The sequence below is a fragment of the Pan paniscus genome, chromosome 4 (assembly GCF_029289425.2).
Source record: "Pan paniscus chromosome 4, NHGRI_mPanPan1-v2.0_pri, whole genome shotgun sequence".
Lineage (NCBI taxonomy): Eukaryota > Metazoa > Chordata > Mammalia > Primates > Hominidae > Pan > Pan paniscus.
In genome coordinates, this window is record NC_073253.2 from 40773186 (window position 1) to 40791130 (window position 17945).

Here is a 17945-nt window from a genome sequence, read left to right on the forward strand (position 1 = left end):
CCAGGCCAGTCCCACAAGAGGCAACTTGGCAGCCAGGCCCATTAGGAAGTACATGCAGCCCCAGGAGGTTCTCACAAGTATAGATCAACACTGTGTTTGCCATGGAAAGTTTGGAGGAAAGACTGTCACCACTCAGTGAAATCCTTTCCTCTAATTCTCTGCTCCTGTCCTGCTTGCAAGCAAAGGAGAACAGCACAAGGAAATTGGGAACTGCATTGTTCTGAGGCCATCTACCCAAATGAAAAACAATGTAAATATTTCACACAAATCCCAGGTCAAATTCCTGTATATACCAAAGCAGAGAAATTTCTCTGAAATGATGGTCGTGGATAGTAGTACCAATGATGAGAGAAGTTAGGAGTAGAACCCAGAGCCAGTCTGTCCCTGCATGATGGGTACCGGGGGAGATCCCTCCTACTGTACCACCATTCTGCAGTCACACTACTTCCTCATTAGAAAAACGCTTTCTCAGTGGCAGGGGAAGGGTTTAAACGCTCCAGAATCTGAGCTGACAATGGGATGTTGTTGCAGGTCAGAAGTGAGAGATAAAAACAAAGATAATAAAAAGGATCAATGCCCCTAATTTGTTGATTGGCTCTCTGCCCCAGCTAAACACTCAGCCAACACCCAGGGAAACTGGGCCACAGTTAACTGGGCATTTGGGCCAGAGGCACTAAGAGGTGCTTATTATTTAGTAGTGGATTCCTGGCTGGGCACGGTGGCTCACGCCTGTATTCCCAGCACTTTGGGAGGCAGAGGTGGGCAGATTGACTGAGGTCAGGAGTTCGAGACCAGTCTGGCCAACATGGTGAAACCCCGTCTCTACTAAAAATACAAAAAATTTAGCTGGACATGGTGGCGTGTGCCAGTAATCCCAGCTACTTGGGAGGCTGGGGCAGGGGAATTGCTTGAACCAGGGAGGCGGAGGTTGCAGTGAGCCGAGATCAGGCCACTGCACTCCAGCCTGGGTGACAAGAGTGAAACTCTGTCTCAAAAAAAAAAAGTGGATTCCTGAGAAGTCCAGTGTGGTGCTGCTTGACTGTTGTCCTAGCTACTTGGGAGGCTGAGGGAGGATCCCTTGAGCCCAGGAGTTTGAGTCCAGCCTAGGTGACATAGATTCTGTCTCTAAAAAAATTTTTTAAAAAATTGTTGGATTCCTATGTCCATAAGGAAGACTTCAGGAATGACAAGCTTCCCTCCTAATTTGGCTCCTCCTGAAGATACAGTATGACCTGGTTTACTTTGGGTTTAACACCCTATAATTACTGTCAGATGAAGAGAGACAAAGATTCACTGTATTTCTTACTAGTTTCTTTTTCCTTTATTTTTACCTAAAACATAAGCTGAAAAGCAGCAGAAAAAGAAAGAGCCAAATTCAGGTAAGAAAGACCCAGTACTTCAGACTAGCAGTGGGGCAAAACCCCCACATTTAAAAAGAAATACTAGTTTATTGTGTTTGGGGTTGGAATCACCAAGAGACCAATTAACACCTTATTTTTAGGATTAGCCATTCTGGTATTTGCAGATAGTTTCTTAAACAGGACTGTTTGGAGTTCACACTGTAGGAGTAAGTGAAGTGTTGATAAAAGAGATTCCAGAACAAATAAAGATTTCTACAGTAAAAGCTGGGGAGGTGTGTAGGGCTCCAGTCTTTGGGTTCACAGCTTGGCTCTACATTCATTGCTGGAGGAATCCAAGCCTCACAAAAGACTGCTTTTAAAGAAAAAACTCTATTTTTCTTAGAAGAACTAGGTAAGTCTAGTTTTTCTCTGAAGTTTGTTTTGTTACCTGTCTCTGTTACCACCATCCTTGCAGTTCTGGGGGCCTGCATTTCCCAGGATTTGTAGCTTTCGGCTGAATTGAAAGTTTCTAGCTTGGGAATCAAATCTTTGTTGTTGTTCTTGCTTGCAACTCGTTGTTATTTGAAATTGCTTGCATAATTGCCACGGTAATTTGCATTTAGAAGAGATTGACTGCATTTTCTTTACCCATCCTTTGCTGTATTCGTTTGGTAAGCTTTTAAATAATAAGTTTTGTAACGGGGAAGGTGGAGGTCAGATATTGAGGGTCAATTTGGTGTCTCACTGAGAACCTGCCTCTCTGCAGCATTAATGTGGTTTCTGTATGCTGTACTTTCCCACTGCCATCTCCTGGGGAAATAAGGCGGGGGGCTTCTTTCGAAGAACCTATAAAGATTAGATTAATTACTGGTCCACAATCCCATTATGTGAATTCATAGAGCCAAAGAACATTAAAGCTGGCAGAGAATAATTTAACCTTATTTTATAGATGAGGAAACTTGGGCCCAGAGAGGAAAAATAATCCCCCCACTTCTCCCACAGTCTCAAAGCTAATTACCAGCAGAACTGGAACAGAAACCAGGTCTTTTGATTTCTAGATTAGGATTCAACAAGTATTTAACTCATTAATTAGAATTTTCATAGTTCCAACCTGGATGTCTTTCAGAATGGGTGGCTCAATTTTTATGTTTGCTGTTAAGATTCCCTCAGGGCTGCCTGGCTAATTTTATTAATATTTTGATTTTACTCAGTCAACATTTCAGAAATGCGCAGTCTTCCCATCGTCTGTGTCAGAACTATCTGTTAAAAATGCAAATTCCTAGCCTTTTCCAACCTTCAGAATCCGAGTCTCTTAGAGTGGCCCCAGGATCTGCATTTTAATAAGCTTCCTTGGAAGAGTCCAAGGCACTTGAGAACCATTTCACTTGGCTCAAAGTCAAGTAAGTTAATATATTTTGTTGATTTAAAATGTTAACGTTTTGGAAATCAGGTGGCACCTTCTCATCCATGGTCAAGTAGGAAAAAAGTTGTTTTTTACATAAATGTTGTATCTGATAATCAATAGCAACTTAGGAGTTGAGGCCATGTTAAATTTCTCTTTTAAATCATTTAGTTACTAAAAAGCAAAAACTTAAATTTGTATCTGAATTCAATTTCATGGCATTTGATTCTTTAGTGCTTAAGTTCTTCTTTAGTAGCAAAGAAAAAATATTGGGAAATTTTATTTTTTCAGGCCATGGGCAGCCTTTACTGAACCGTTATCTCCACAACTCAAGTCCTGTTCTACAGATTTTTCAAGACTGTTCATTATAAGACTCTGCCTTCTATTTTATAGTTTTTACTTTCTGAGATTACCTCTAAATTTTCATGAATATTTATTGTAAAATTTCTAACAAAATGTAGAATGATTAACTATCTCTATATTCCTGAAAGGGTTAAGGAACTTACCATGCATTTTCTATTCATTGAATGCCACTCCCATAGTATTGCTATCTAGGTTTTTAGATTTACCTTTTAAAAACACACATTAGTTACTTAAAGTAAATGGTTAATCATATTTATCAATGATTTCTCAATTTTGGGGCTTAGCATGTGAGTGATAACACACTCAGTCTTTTTGCTTGAAAATGATTTATTTTACTCTGCTGTGAATGATAGTTTACCTGGGTATAGAAGCCTTGGTTGATAATTGGTTTTCCTCAAGGCTGTGAGAAGATTATTCTGCTGTTTTCTGGCACCCATTGTAGATGAGAGTTAGTCTAATTGTCTTTTCCTTGCAGGGCAGCTGTCTTTTTGCTTTGGAAGCTTTTAAGATTTTCTGTCTGCCTTCAATGTTCAGTAGTTTCACTGAAAAATGTTTCCTGTTATAGGTTCGTTACTATGTATTCTTTTTGGCACTTGGTGTATGTAACCTTTTCTTCTGAGAACATATATCATTTTCTTCCATCTGAAAAGTTTATAGTATCTCTTTGACTATTGATTCACAGATATTTTCCTCTATTTTATTCTTGAACTCCTATTAGACATATATTAGATCTTCTCAATATGTCTTCCATGTCTCTGAATTGCTATTTCATGTTTTTTCCCCTTCCTTAACTCTTTATTGCTCATTCTGGGTAAGCTCCTCTATATAACCTTCTAAATTATTAATTCTCTGTCTTGTTATACCCAAGACAGAGTTAATCCTGTCTATTGAATTTTTTACTCAAATACTATGGTTTTTATTACCAGAATTTCCAACTTGTCCCTTTTAATATCAGCCTGCTCTTGCTTCATTTTTTAGTTATTTTCGTTCACAATTTACTATTCATTTTTATGAATATTCCTCCTTTCTTTTTCTCCTTGATGGTTCTAACAATCCCTATTTTATTTTATTTTTATTTTTCTGAGACAGGGTCTTATTCCAGTTGCCCAGGTCAGTGTGCAGTGATGCAATCTTGGCTCACTGCAGCTTCAACTTCCCTGGCTCAGGTGATTCTCCCACCTCAGCCTGTTGAGTAGCTGGGACTACAGGTGCATGTCACCACACCTGGCTAATTTTTTTGTATTTTTAGTAGAGATGGGGTTTTGCCACGTTGCCCAGGCTACAATCCCTATAGTAAATTCACTTTCAGATTCTATTACAGGCATATCTCAGAGACACTGTGGGTTCATTTTCAGTACAATGCAATAAAGCAAATGTCACAATAAAGTGAGTCGCACAAATTTTTTGGTTTCCCAGTGCATATAGAAGTCATGTTTATACTATTCTATATTCTAAGTATGCAACAGCATTATGTCTAAAAATGTACGTCTCTTAATGAAAAAATACTTAATTGCTAAAAATGCTAACAATCATCTGAGCCTTCAGCAAGTTGTAATCTTTTTGCTGGTGGAGGGTCTTGCTTTGATATCGATGGTGGCCGACTGATTAGGGTGTTGGTTGCTGAAGATTGGGACGTCTGTGGCCATTTCTTAAAGTAAGACAACAATGACATTTGCAGCATCAATTGACTGTTTCACAGAAGATTATTCTGTAGCATATGATGCTATTTGATAGCATTTTACTCACAGTAGAATTTCTTGCAAACTTGGAGTCAATTCTCTAACTTTCCCACTGCTTTATCAACTAAGTTTATGTAATACTCTAAATCCTTTGCTGTCATTTCAACAATGTTCACAGCATCTTCACCAGGTCTAGCAGATTCCATCTCAAGAAACTACTTATTTGATCATCTGTAAGAAGAAGCAACTCCTCATTCTTTCATGTTTGATCATGAGATTGTAGCAATTCAGTCACATCTTCAGGCTCCACTTCTAATTCTAGTTGTTTTGCTATTTCCACCACATCTGCAGTTACTTCCTCCACTGAAGTCCTGAACCCCTCAAAGTCATCCATGAGGGTTGGAATCAACTTATTCCAATATCTTGTTAATGTTGATATTTTGACCTCCTCCCATGAATCACAAATGTTCTTACGGGTATCTGGAATAGTGAATCTTTTTTAGAAGATTTTCAATTTACTTTGCTCACGTCTATGAGAGGAATCACTATCTATGACAGCTATAGCTTCATAAAATGTGTTTCTTAAATGGTAAGACTTGAAAGTTGAAATTACTTCTTAATTCATGGGTTGCAGAATAGATATTGTGTTAGCAGGCATGAAAACATTAATCTCCTTGTTCATCTCGATTGGAGCTCTTAGATGACTAAGTACACTGACAATAAGCCCTAATATTTTGAAAGAAATCTTTTTTTTTTTTTTTCTGAGAAGCAGGTCTCAACTGTGGGCTTAAAATATTCAGTAAACCATACTATAAACAGATGTGCTGTTTCCCAGGCTTTGTTGTTTCACTTACAGAGCACAGGCAGAGTACATTCATCATAATTCATAAGGGGTCTAGGATTTTCAAATGGCAGGTGAGCATTGGTTTCAACTTAAAGACACCATCTGCGTTAGTGCCTAACAAGGAAGTCAGCTTGTCCTCTGAAGCTTTGAAGCCAGGCATTGACTTCTCCTCTCCAGCTAGGAAAGTCCTAGATAGCATCTTCTTCCAATAGAAGGCTGTTTCATCTCCACTGAAAATCTGTTGTTCAGTGTAGCCACCTTCATCAATGATCTTAACTAGATCTTCTGGGTAACTTGCTGCAGCTTTTATATCAGCACTTGCTGCGTCACCTTACACTTTTATATTACGCAGATGGCTTCTTTTCTTAAACCTCATGAACCAACCTCTGTTGGTTTCAAACTTTTCTTGTGCAGTTCCTCACTTCTCAGCCTTCATAGAATAGCTTAAGTGAATATTGTGGCTGGTATGATTTTCTATCCAGACACTCAAACTTTTTCTATATTAGCAATAAGGCTGTTTTGCTTTCTTATCATTTGTGTGTTTACTGGAGTAGCACTTCTAATTTCCTTCAATAACTTTTCCTTTGTATTCACAATTTGACTAATCATTTGGCCTAGCTTTCAGTCTGTTTCAACTTTCAACATGCCTTCCTCACTAAGCTTAATCATTTATGGCTTTTGATTTAACATGAGAGTTGCGGGACTTTTCCTTTTACTTGAACACTTAGAGGCCTTTATAGAGTTATTAATTGGCCTAATTTCAATATTGCTGTGTGTCAAGGAGTAGGGAGGCCTGAGGAGGAGAGAGACGGGAAAATGGCCGGTTGGTGGAGCAGTCAGAACGTATACAACATTTACCAACTAACTTCATTGTCGTATATGTGTGTGACTTGTGGCACTTGAAAATAATTACAATAGTAATATCAAAGATCGCTGATCACAGATCATCATAACAGATTAATAACAATGAAAAGTTCAAAATATTGTGAGAATTTTCAAACTATGACAGAGACATAAAGTTAGCACATGCTGTTTGAAAACTGGCATGATAGACTTGCTTGAAGCAGGATTGCCACAAACCTTCAATTTGTGAAAAACAAAGTGTCTGCAAAGAGCAATGTAATAAAACGAGGTATGCCTGTATTTCCATTTCTTCTGGAATGAATGTATCCCAAATATTGATTTTCTTGGCTCCCTTTCTTAATGTTAGTTTTCTTTAATTGTTTTAGAATTTTAACTTGTGTGATGTACATTTCGAGTGGCATCACACACACTTTCTCTCTTCTTGCTATACCTTTCCCTCCCTGCTTGGTCACAGGGCCCCAGTCCACAACTTGGTTTTATGTTGGTGGCCCTGAACTTTTATCTTACGATGATATTCAGATATTACAGATTTAGTCACTGAATCAGGAGGCAGGTTGGCCCAAGTCTTGGTCATACCTGCTTGTTCCTACTTTTCTAGATGCACATTTATATAAGCCCTAACCTTAGGTAACAGCTGCACCTTTTTTTAGGGCAGAAGTTCCTCACCGCATTTAGGTTCAAGCAATAAGCCTGGATCCAGGCACCAACCATCTAGGGCCCTTTTACTCCCAATACTGCCGAGGAGTTATCTTGCCTATCTGTGTGTGTCTCCAGAGCCCACAAGCTCACAGCTTTAGTAACTACTGTGTTATATTTCTGGTGTGTTTCTAGCACATAGATATTTATTTTTCTTTATGTATGTATGGGCATGTGGTTTACTTTTTTTAAAACTTTCTTTTAAATTCGTTCTTAAAATATTTTATTTATAATTGCTAAGTGTTTGGAGTGCAGGTAGTGACTTCAAAGCATGAGCTTACAATGTCATTTTGATCTGCAGAGGCAGGCTCTGGGGATGAAAATAGCAGCAGTTCCTATGATGCCATCTTTGAGACATCTACCATTACCGCTACTGCTATGTTGATATTGTCCTTTGTTTCCCATCTATCAAGCATTATTCTCCTAAAAATGGCTCTGTGTCTGACAAAGCCCACTCAACATAGATTAATTCTCTCTTAAATGACTTTATTAAGCTCATTAATGATTCACTTAGCAACCCCTTTTGTAATAAATTTGCAATATTCTCTAAAGAAATCGATCTGGAGAAAAGCCAGAGTGATTTAGGAAGGAACATGGTTTAAAAATGAGTGAGTCATTCTCAAAAGCACACAACATGGCTGTAGAAATATTTTAATGTGTTTCTATCTTTCCACAGATTAAACTAAGATCCTTTGCCAATAAAAAGACAAACAATAGAAAATTCCTACAGATTAAGAATACCAACCAAGATTTCAATGAACTTACTTGCTTCAGCTCTGGGAGAACAGTTAAGACATGGTGCTGAATTACATCAGTGAGGAACTAGAGGTGAGACTGGGATACAGGGGAATTTGGGTTTAGAATCCCCTTAGCAATGCAGTGTGCAAATCATGAAACAGCATAAAGACACATGAATTATGCAAGAATATATAAGGGGTTTCCAGAGAAACATCAATTTCCATTATTAAAAATGGTTTGGTAAATCAGTCCAAAAAATCATTTTTGGCAGGTCACTATTTTTAAGTGAGTTATTTGAAGTTCATCTACATTTTTTTCCCAGCGTTACACTTGGTGGTTAGGACCTCTTGTTACAAGGGGCCATATTAACACATAATTGTGGAAATGGACAAAGAAACAATTTTAATTCATATGGTAAGAGACAGGATAAAGATATGCAGGTGAGGGGTTCCCTAACACAGTCTATGAAGGTCAGAGAAGACTTCCTAGAGGAGGTAATGTCAGAGCTAACCTTTCGTGGAAAAATAAGCATGCATCAGGCAAAATGGGGTGGTGGTGGCAGGTAAGAGTAAGGGGAGTTGCAGTATTTCAAGTATGGAGAAAAATGGGGTCATGACATACATGATTATTACTTTTCAGATGACCAGCATCTGCACCCTCTTCCTTTTTTATGTTAGCATGATGCTTTTATTTTTAAAATTTTTATTATTAATATATAATATTTGCACATATTTATGGGGTACATGAGATATTTTGTTAAATGCATAGAGAGTGTAATGATCAAATCTGGGCTTTCTATCACCTTGAGCATTTATCATACCTATGTGTTGGGGACATTTCAAGACCTCTCGTCTAGCTATTTTAAGATAATACAATACATTGTTGCTAACTATAGTTATGTTACTCTGCTATGGAACATTAGAATTTTTTCCTTCTGTATAACTATATGCTTGTACCCACGAACCAACCTCTCTTCATCCTCCCACCTCCAACCCTTCCCAGTTTACCCCCTTCCTTATATTGCACCGACTTCCTTTGGAGAATTACCTCTTCCTGTACCTGTCCTCCATAGTTGTATTATTGGCAGGAGGTAATGTAGGGGTCGCTTCCTCCTACTAGGGAGTTGAATGAATCACATTCTCCTTTAGCTGACCTCGGTACAACCATGGTACGAAGCTGCGGTGTACCGCTCAGATGCTTTTTGCTGAAACTTTGTTCCTGATCCAAGGCTGGACCGAAGCCTGGGAGGAAATTCATTGCAAGGTGGCAGGCCTACTGGACTGTTCCTAGTAGAACATTCTTGCTATACTTTCTATTTCCTCCCAAGTGTCCACTGTTCCTGCCTTTTCCCAAACTTCAACCCTCAAATCATTTCAGTAAATTTCATTTTGTTTTTAAATGGTGAAACTATTTCATTTTGGGAGACAGCAAGAAGTTCAGCATGGGTGGAGCACAGCACATGCATAGTGGTAGGAGGAGGTTGTTGAGAGGCTAGAGAGATGGGTGGACTAGAAAGTGTCTTTTTTTTTTTTTTTTCCCTGAGATGGAGTTTTGCTCTTGTTGCCCAGGCTGGAGTGCAATGGCACAATCTCAGCTCACTGCAACCTCCACCTCTTGGGTTCAAGCTATCCTCCTGCTTCAGCCTCCTAAGTAGCTGGGATTACAGATATGCACCACCCTGCCCAGCTAATTTTGTATTTTTAGTAGAGACAGATTTCACCATGTTGGTCAGGCTGGTCTTGAACTCCTGACCTCAGCTGATCCACCCGCCTCAGCCTCCCAAAGTGCTGGGATTACAGGCGTGAGCCACGGCACCTGGCCTAGAAAGTGTCTTATATGACATCAGAAGCATCCCAACTTTATTCCCTAGGCAATGGAAAGCCTGTGAATGATTTTAAGCATGAACAGATTAATATTATTTTTGTGGCAGCTCCATGGTGAACTATTTGGAAAAGGGTGGGAGAGAGGACAAGATTCAAAGGAGGGAGAGGGTACCTAGAGAAGATGCAGTAATCTAGGCAAGAAGGGATGATGGCTTGAGTTTCCAGGAGCTGGACTACTCAGTAGATGGACTATTCATGAGGAAGGGTGAGATGTGAGCCCTTGCTGTCAGGTATGGAGAGCTAAAAGAACAATGGATCCATACCAGAGATAAGGAGTATAGAGAGAGGGGCAGGAGTGTGTGTGTGTATGTTAGCTGGAGGGCTCAGCTTTGGTTCCAGTTCCTAACTTTGGACCAGCAACGGCTCTTCTGATGCCGCAGCAGTGAGGAAACATCTGTCTACCAACTAAGATGCTGACTAACCTGGTCCAGGCTGGTGATTCCACCTGGGCAGGCCTGGTCTGAAAGGTGGGCCTGGAGCCTAGTGGAGAGAGACAAGCTGGGCATGGTGGGCCGTGGTTTGGTGAGAGTTCCAAGAAGTTCAGACGTAAGAGGCCAGGCCTCCTGCCAATATAAGTGCTGTTGCCTCTGTTCACTCCTTTATCCCTCTGGTGGCCCCCAGGGCTGGTCTGTCTTGTTCCCTTTCCCCCTCCCCACACCTGTTGCCTCCTGCAAGATTTCCATCTTTCAATGACTCACTGAAATGTTCCTCTGACAGTGGAGAGAATGGTTTTGGTTTAGAATTGAACTGGGGTCCACACAACAAGTGTTTGGCTTCCTTGGTGGCCGAAGTAGGGCTAGGAAACAGAAGTAACATCTGGTTCAAGCTTGTTTATTGAGTTGATTGGTGCCAAGGTAGTTTAAGGCACCAGACCGTGTGACCATACTTTGCCTACTTTTACGGAGCTCACAGCCTGAGATTTCTTTACATTCTGGCAAAGTAGTTACTGGTAAAACTCAGTTTTGCAGAACATGGCATTCTAGAAGCAAAGGGAAAAATTACAGTTCCAAGGGAGAACTGTCATTCTATTGGGGAAAAGTCTATGGGGAAAAAGAACAACTTCCCTTTTCTTCTTCCTCATTTCCTTAGAAGTAGAAAAGAGGTACTCAAAATGCTCAGAGCACCTCATCTCTGTACTTTACCATAAAATGCTTTGATTCCAGGACATCATTTCATGTCAGCTTTGGCTTATGGATCTAGGAAGAACATGGGGTCATTGTAGACAGGAAAGGGCAGATCCCAAAGATAATTTTAAAGCAGGGCAATCTAGTTTTTAACATGAGGTGTGTTTTCTCCAACCTTATTTTTCTTTGGACTTCTCATCACAAATGATAATATGCTTATCATTTTGAATGATATTTGCTTATCACTTATATCTTCTCCTGGATTAAGAACTTCTTGAAGACATGACCTTGGTTTTACTCACTTTCTTACATTGTAGGGCCTCATCCAGAGCCTAGCACCCAATTAAAAAAGCTCAGTAAGTGATTGTGAAAAAGATGTGAATGATTTTCAGAAACTTCCCTATTCTTCATGTTTCCCTCCCTGCCTCCCCTTTCTGGAAGGCCCTTGCCTATTCAGACTTAAGGATAAGGGAAGCGGAGGAGAGCATATTCAGGGATCTAACACTTCCCTACAGGAATCTGTATCCCTTACCTAGTTCTGACTTCTCCGTACCAGGAAAAGAATCTATTATTCAGTGAAGCCTCTGAAACTTATTAACATTAAGGTCCTTAATGACTGGTAATGGCATGCTTGCTTATCAAAACAAACCCTTTTATTGATAATATAAAGCTAAACCTTGATTTTTTTCTCTCTTTTTCTGAATCTCCCCAATTTCTCTTTCTTTCTGATCACCTCTGCATCACTTTCCAATCACCTACTCACCAAGAGATTGAATAATTTTCAGCCTCTCTTGGTTTTTAGTAAACTCTTATTTGGGGTTATTTTAAGAGACAAGCAATGGTCTGAATGTATATTAAGAAGTCTAAGAATATAGGACAGTCTCTAAATTAATTCATCTTTTAAATAAAAGAAAGCAGCAAGTCTTCTAAGGGACAAAAGAGAGGGAAAAAAATCTAGGCTTACGCACCTGTAGCAGGCCCAGCCAATGTGTAGCTATGCTGTTGCAGAATCTTAGAATCACTAGTGTGTGCTGTACTTTGATGTTCACCTAGCTTTTGTGTGTGCTTTATTTCCCTTTCTAATTTCTCCCTAGAATCTTAGCAAAATTCTTTTGAAAAGCTTACCATATGTCAGCTGAACCAAAAGAGGGAGAAGAAAGGGAGCTTTGTGTACATTTAGATGAGAAAACAAGACTTGTGGTAAGAGTCTGATATAGCCCAGGGCTTGGATTTCTAATTTTGGGGAGTGCCAGACTCCTTTCAGAATCTTATGAAAACTACGGACTCCTTTCTTAAAAGAATGTACATATGCACAAAAGTTTGTGTCCAGTTTTAGGGAGCCAGAAGGCTCTGTAGATCCCAAGTAAAGAACCCCTATCTTGGCAGGAGGAGAAACTGTGGGTGAAAGCTGATATTGGTTGAGGCCCTCATTCCTTCCAACCCGAATCAGTTTTTTTCTGAGATAATTTTTGTCTTGTCCCTTGGATTATTTTATTCCATCAAGATCACTGTGATTAATAGGTTACATTTATTATTTGTTAGCATGTGATCTCACTTAATCCTGCCAACAACCTCATGAGGTAATTCTATTATTTGCATTTTGTAGATGAACCTGAGGTTTATCAAGGTTCAGGAACTTGTCCTCAGGTCCCACAGCAATTAATTCAAATCCAGCCCATGCCCTTAATCCCTTTGCTAAACTCGTCCATATTTTTTGTGTTCTGTTGTTTTTAAGGATGAGATTCCTTCACACATCTCAATGATGAAGAACACCAAGATGGTCCCCAGTTTTACAACCATGTACGGATGCATCCATTTCTATGAGTGTCATATTCTTAACAGAGCAAGCTGTTTTCAGAATGTTCAACTGCCATTCTTTTTGACATTCTGGGCAAACCCATCCCTGTAGGGACTCTTTTTCCAAGAAGTGCTTGTCAGAGGCAAAGAAGATGATATTGTTCTCATTAGGGGACAACTGATGTCCTTCATTTCCATAACTATTATTTGAGCACCTACTGTAAGCCAAGGCCCTATGTTGGTACCTCAGTAGGTCTCTCTGCTTATTGCTGACAACTCAGTGGGGGAATGGACACTGCTTAGGCAAATGTTGACCAGAATTGGTATATTTCAGACCAAAACTTCTGCAGGGTAATGGTTCAGGAGACTTAAAGTTTTCCTCCTAAATAACATGAATGGAGTGATCAGAACTTGAAGGGGAGAAGTTTATATTGCTATTGGAATGTAACCCTCATTAAGGAACAAAGAAAGGTGAACTGGAGAGGGGGCTGGGCTTGAGCTTCCCTTATGGTTTTCCCATAAATTCACCATTATAGCTGGGAAAGCTATCAGCAGCCACAGCATATTAGCCCATTTTCACGTGCTGATAAAGACATACCAGAGACTGGGCAATTTACAAAAGAAAGAGATTTAATGGACTTACAGTTCCAAGTGCCTGGGGAGGCCTCACAATCATGGCAGAAGGCAAGGAGGAGCAAGTCACATCTTACATGGAAAGCAGCAGGCAAAGAGAGTTCATGCAGGGAAATTCCCCTCTTTAAAACCATCAGATCTTGTGAGATTTATTTACTGTCATAGGAACAGCACAGGAAAGACCAGTATGAGAAGAACAGCATGGGGTCCTTCTGACAACATGTGGGAATTCAAGATGAGATTTGGGTGGGGACACAGCCAAACCATATCATTCCACCCCTTACCCCTCCCAAATCTCATGTCCTCACATTTCAAAACCAATGATGCCTTACCAACAGTCCCCTAAAGTCTTAACACATTTTAGCATTAACTCAAAAGTCCACAGTCTAAAGTCTCATCCAAGAGAAGGCAAGTCCCTTTCACCTATGAGCCTATAAAATCAAAAGCAAGTTAGTTACTTTCTAGATACAGGGCGGGTACAGGCATTGGGTAATCACAACCATTCCAAATGGGAGAAATTGGCCAAAACAAAGGGGCTCAGGCCCATGCAAGTCCAAAATCTAGCAGGGCAGTCAAATCTTAAAGCTCCAAAATGATCTTATTTGACTCCATGTCTCACATCCAGGTCAGGCTGATACAAGAGGTGGGCTCCCATGGCATTGGGCAGCTCTGCCATGTGGCTTTGCAGGGTATAACCTCCCTCCTGGCTACTTTCACAGGCTGGACTGGTGTTGATTGTCTGTGGCTTTTCCAGGCACACAGTGCAAGCTGTCAGTGGATCTACCATTCTGGGGTCTGGAGGATGGTGGCCCTCTTCTCACAGCTCCACTAGGCAGTGTCCCAGTAGCGACTCTCTGTGGGGGTTCTGACCCCACATTTCCCTTCCACACTGTCTTAGCAGATGTTCTCCATGAGGGCCCTGCCCCTGCAGCAAACTTCTGCCTGGACATCCAGGCATTTCTATATATCTTCTGAAATCTAGGCGGAGGTTTCCAAACCCCAATTCTTGACTTCTGTGCACTTGTAGGCTCAACACCACATGGCCGCTGCCAGGGCTTGAGGCTTGCACCCTCTGAAGCCATGGTTCGAGCTCTATGTTGGCCCCTTTCAGCAACACTGGAGTGGCTGGGATGCAGGGCACCAAGTCCCTAGGTTGCACACAGCAGACAGACCCTGGGCCCAGCCCATGAAACCATTTTTTCCTCCTAAACCTCCAGGCCTGTGATGGCAGGGGCTGCTGCAAAGGTCACTGACATGCCCTGGAGACATTTTCCCCATTGTCTTGGTGATTAACATTCTGCTCCTCATTACTTATGCAGATTTCTGTAGCTGGCTTGAATTTCTCCTCAGAAAATGGGATTTTCTTTTCTATTGCATTGTCACACTGCAAATTTTCCAAACTTTTATGCTCTGTTTCCCTTTTAAAACTGAACGCCTTTAACAGCACCCAAGTCACATTTTGAATGCTTTGCTGCTTAGAAATTTCTTCTGCCAGATACTCTAAATCATCTCTCTTAAATTCAAAGTTCCACAGACCTCTAGGGCAGGGGCAAAATTCTGCCAATCTCTCTTTGCTAAAACATAACAAGAGTCACCTTTGCTCCAGTTCCCAACAAGTTCCTCATCTCCATCTGAGATCACCTCAGCCTGAATTTCATTGTCCATATCATTATCAGCATTTTGGTCAAAGCCATTCAACAAGTCTCTAGGGAGTTCCAAACTTTCCCTCATTTTCCTGTCTTCTTCTGAGCCCTCCAAACTGTTCCCACCTCTGCCTGTTACCCAGTTCCAAAGTCGCTTCCACATTTTCAGGTATCTTTTCAGCAATGCCCCACTCTATTGGTGTCAATTTACTATATTAGTCTGTTTTCACACTGCTGATAAAGACATACCCAAGACTGGGCAATTTACAAAAGAGAGAGGTTTAATGGATTTACAGTTCCATGTGGCTGGAGAGGCCTCACAACCATGGCGGAAGGCAAGGAGGAGCAAGTCACGTCCTACGTGGATGGCAGCAGTCAAAGAGAGGCCTTGTGCAGGGAAACTCCCCTTTTTAAAACCATCAGATCTTGTCAGACTTATTCACTGTAATGAGAACAACACAGAAAAATGTGCCCCCATGATTCAGTTACCTCCCACTGGGTCACTCCCACAACATGTGGGAATTCAAGATGAGATTTTGGTAGGGACACAGCCAAACCATATCACATGGTGTGGCTGAATAGGACAGGTACACACCCACTTTGCAGTGTGGGCCATTAACAACTGTGGGGCATGCCATTTTATTGATAATTGTATTACACAATATAGAATTGTAAGATTTAATGGGTAAAAGGGCGATGTTAAGAATGTGTTGTGCCAGGTGTGGTGGCTGATGCCTGTAATCCCAGCACTTTAGGAGACCAAAGTAGGTGGATTGCTTGAGCCAGACAGACCAGGCTGGCCAACATGGCAAAAACTCTGTTTTTACAAAAAATACACAAAATTAGCCAGGCATGGTGGTGCACGCATATAGTCCCAACTACTTGGGTTGAGCGGGGAAGGTTGATTGAGCCTGGGAGGTGGAGGCTGCAGTGAGCTGAGATTGCACCACTGCATTCCACCCTGGGCAACAGGAGTGAGACTCTGTCTCAAACAATACAAACAACAACAACAAACCAGAATGAGTTGTGTAGAAGACTTTAGATTTCATTCTAGGTCAGGGCTCACCAGGTAGGATTCCTCACTTTCCTCACCTTTCCCATTTTCCAAATCCTAAGTGTGACAAAGACACATAGCATGCCCTCCAGCCTTTTAGAACACACTACACACCTCTTGCACAGGGGAGAACAGGCCTGCCCTCATTGTTCTTTTAAAACAAATAATTCTTGTGAGATGTTGCATCATGTCAAATATAAACACAGGAATTGTCTTGGTGCACACAAAGCACATCTGAAGAAGTGGCTTTGATGAATTGTTTTCGTTTGAAAAGTTAATACATATTTCCAGGTAGAATGAGCTATTCTAAATAGGATATTTTTTTCATTCATACACAGTCACAAAATTCAGCAAAACTCCATGTAGGTGGTATTCATGCCATGTCACAAATGCACAAAAAGCAGGATCTTCTCCACAAATGCAGATGTTGCCTTCACTCTTCCTAGCTGACATTTGTTTTTACAGTGGTGAGAATCAAGGATAGTGCCACCTCTCCCTGTGAACATCCTTCCCCACGAAGCTCAGGAGCCTGTGCTATTTAAATATATGTCTTGTGCCCTGAGAGTTAATGCTGGCGGTACCTTTAGGTGCAGTTATTTCCTCACTAGCTCAGAAAAACCAGAATGTAGCTTTTTCAAATAGGCAGAATGGAGCTTTTGAAAATGCAAATGTGTGTGTGCGCTTGAGACAGAGGATGGCTTATAATTAATGAATTTTGTGTATTGCTTTTTGTGTGTGGGGGGGTCAGCTCAATAAAAAACACATTGCCTTTTCTTTGTCAGTGACAGATATTCTAATCAGAAACAAGGCTCTTATTGTACTAGTTTCCCTCTGACAGAAGAGCAAGGGACTGCTGTGCATGGTGCTGATGGGGAGTGCAGGACAGACACTGGGAGTGGCCAGGGGTTTCTTTAAAGACCATCTGAAAACATTGGCATATTTATTGGAATAGTCATTAAGAAGTATTTTACTTAATACTGCAGTATGAGGTCCACTATAGGGTTAAAGTGGGGATTCCTCACTGTGGTCTGTAGTTTTTAAGGGGTAAACTTGCCAACTCTTTAGAAGAGACTGAACACCCATCACCTACTTTGTAGATGGTAAATTAAAAAAAAAAAAAGCAAAAGAAACACATTTCTTTCCATGGACTTTCTGAACTTATTCATTTTTAACATAAATTTAGTATCCTCCATGAACATTCAAGAAACAATGCCAGCTGGGCACATTGGCTCATGCCTGTAATCCCAGCACTTTGGGGATGCCAAGGCGGGCGGATTGCCTGAGGTCAGGAGTTCGAGATCAGCCTGGGAAATATGTTGAAACCCCGTCTCTAAAACACAAAAAACAAAAAATTAGCTAAAAACACAAAAAATTAGCCAGGCATGGCAGTGCACACTTGTAATCTCAGCTACTCAGGAGGCTGAGGCAGGAGAATCTCTTAAACCTGGGAGGCAGAGGTTGCAGTGAACCAAGATCGTGCCACTGCACTCCAGCCTAGGAGACAGAGCAAGACTCTGTCTCAAACGAAACATAACAAAACAAAACAAAAAGAAACAATGCAGAAAACACTAAGTAGAAGTTTAGGGGCTCAAAAAGAGACTTCATCTCACTGAAGTAAAGGCTGGAGAGCAAGGGTCCTCTCTGTGGGGTGTGTATGTGGTGAGCAGGGGTCATGTTTCTGAGACCCTTTCTGAGCAGTTGCCTTTGTGAAATTCTTTTACCTGGTGACTAGTTTGAGGACAGTCATTGAAAAATTTAGGGCTTCTAAACAGATTCCAAAATTGACGTTGATGTTTTACTTTCTGGAATAAAAATAATTCTAGAAGGTTCTTTCTCCTGAAGGTGTAGACACATGGAAGCTCTCTGAAATGAGTTTAATTAAGGA

General features: G+C 40.8%; 1 long non-coding RNA gene across 3 annotated transcripts in view; it reads left to right on the forward strand.

Moving 5' to 3' along the window:
• Positions 1 to 1569: 1569 nt before the first annotated feature.
• Positions 1570 to 17945, forward strand: part of LOC117980266 (uncharacterized) — a 208409-nt gene continuing 192033 nt past the window's right edge. Inside the window, exons 1-2 of one of the 3 annotated variants that reach the window (XR_004671513.3) lie at positions 1570 to 1752; positions 7865 to 8016. This is a non-coding gene — a long non-coding RNA (uncharacterized LOC117980266). The remainder of the gene's footprint in view (positions 1753 to 7864; positions 8017 to 17945) is intronic. The other 2 variants (XR_008625365.2, XR_004671512.3) reach the window with 2 other exon arrangements.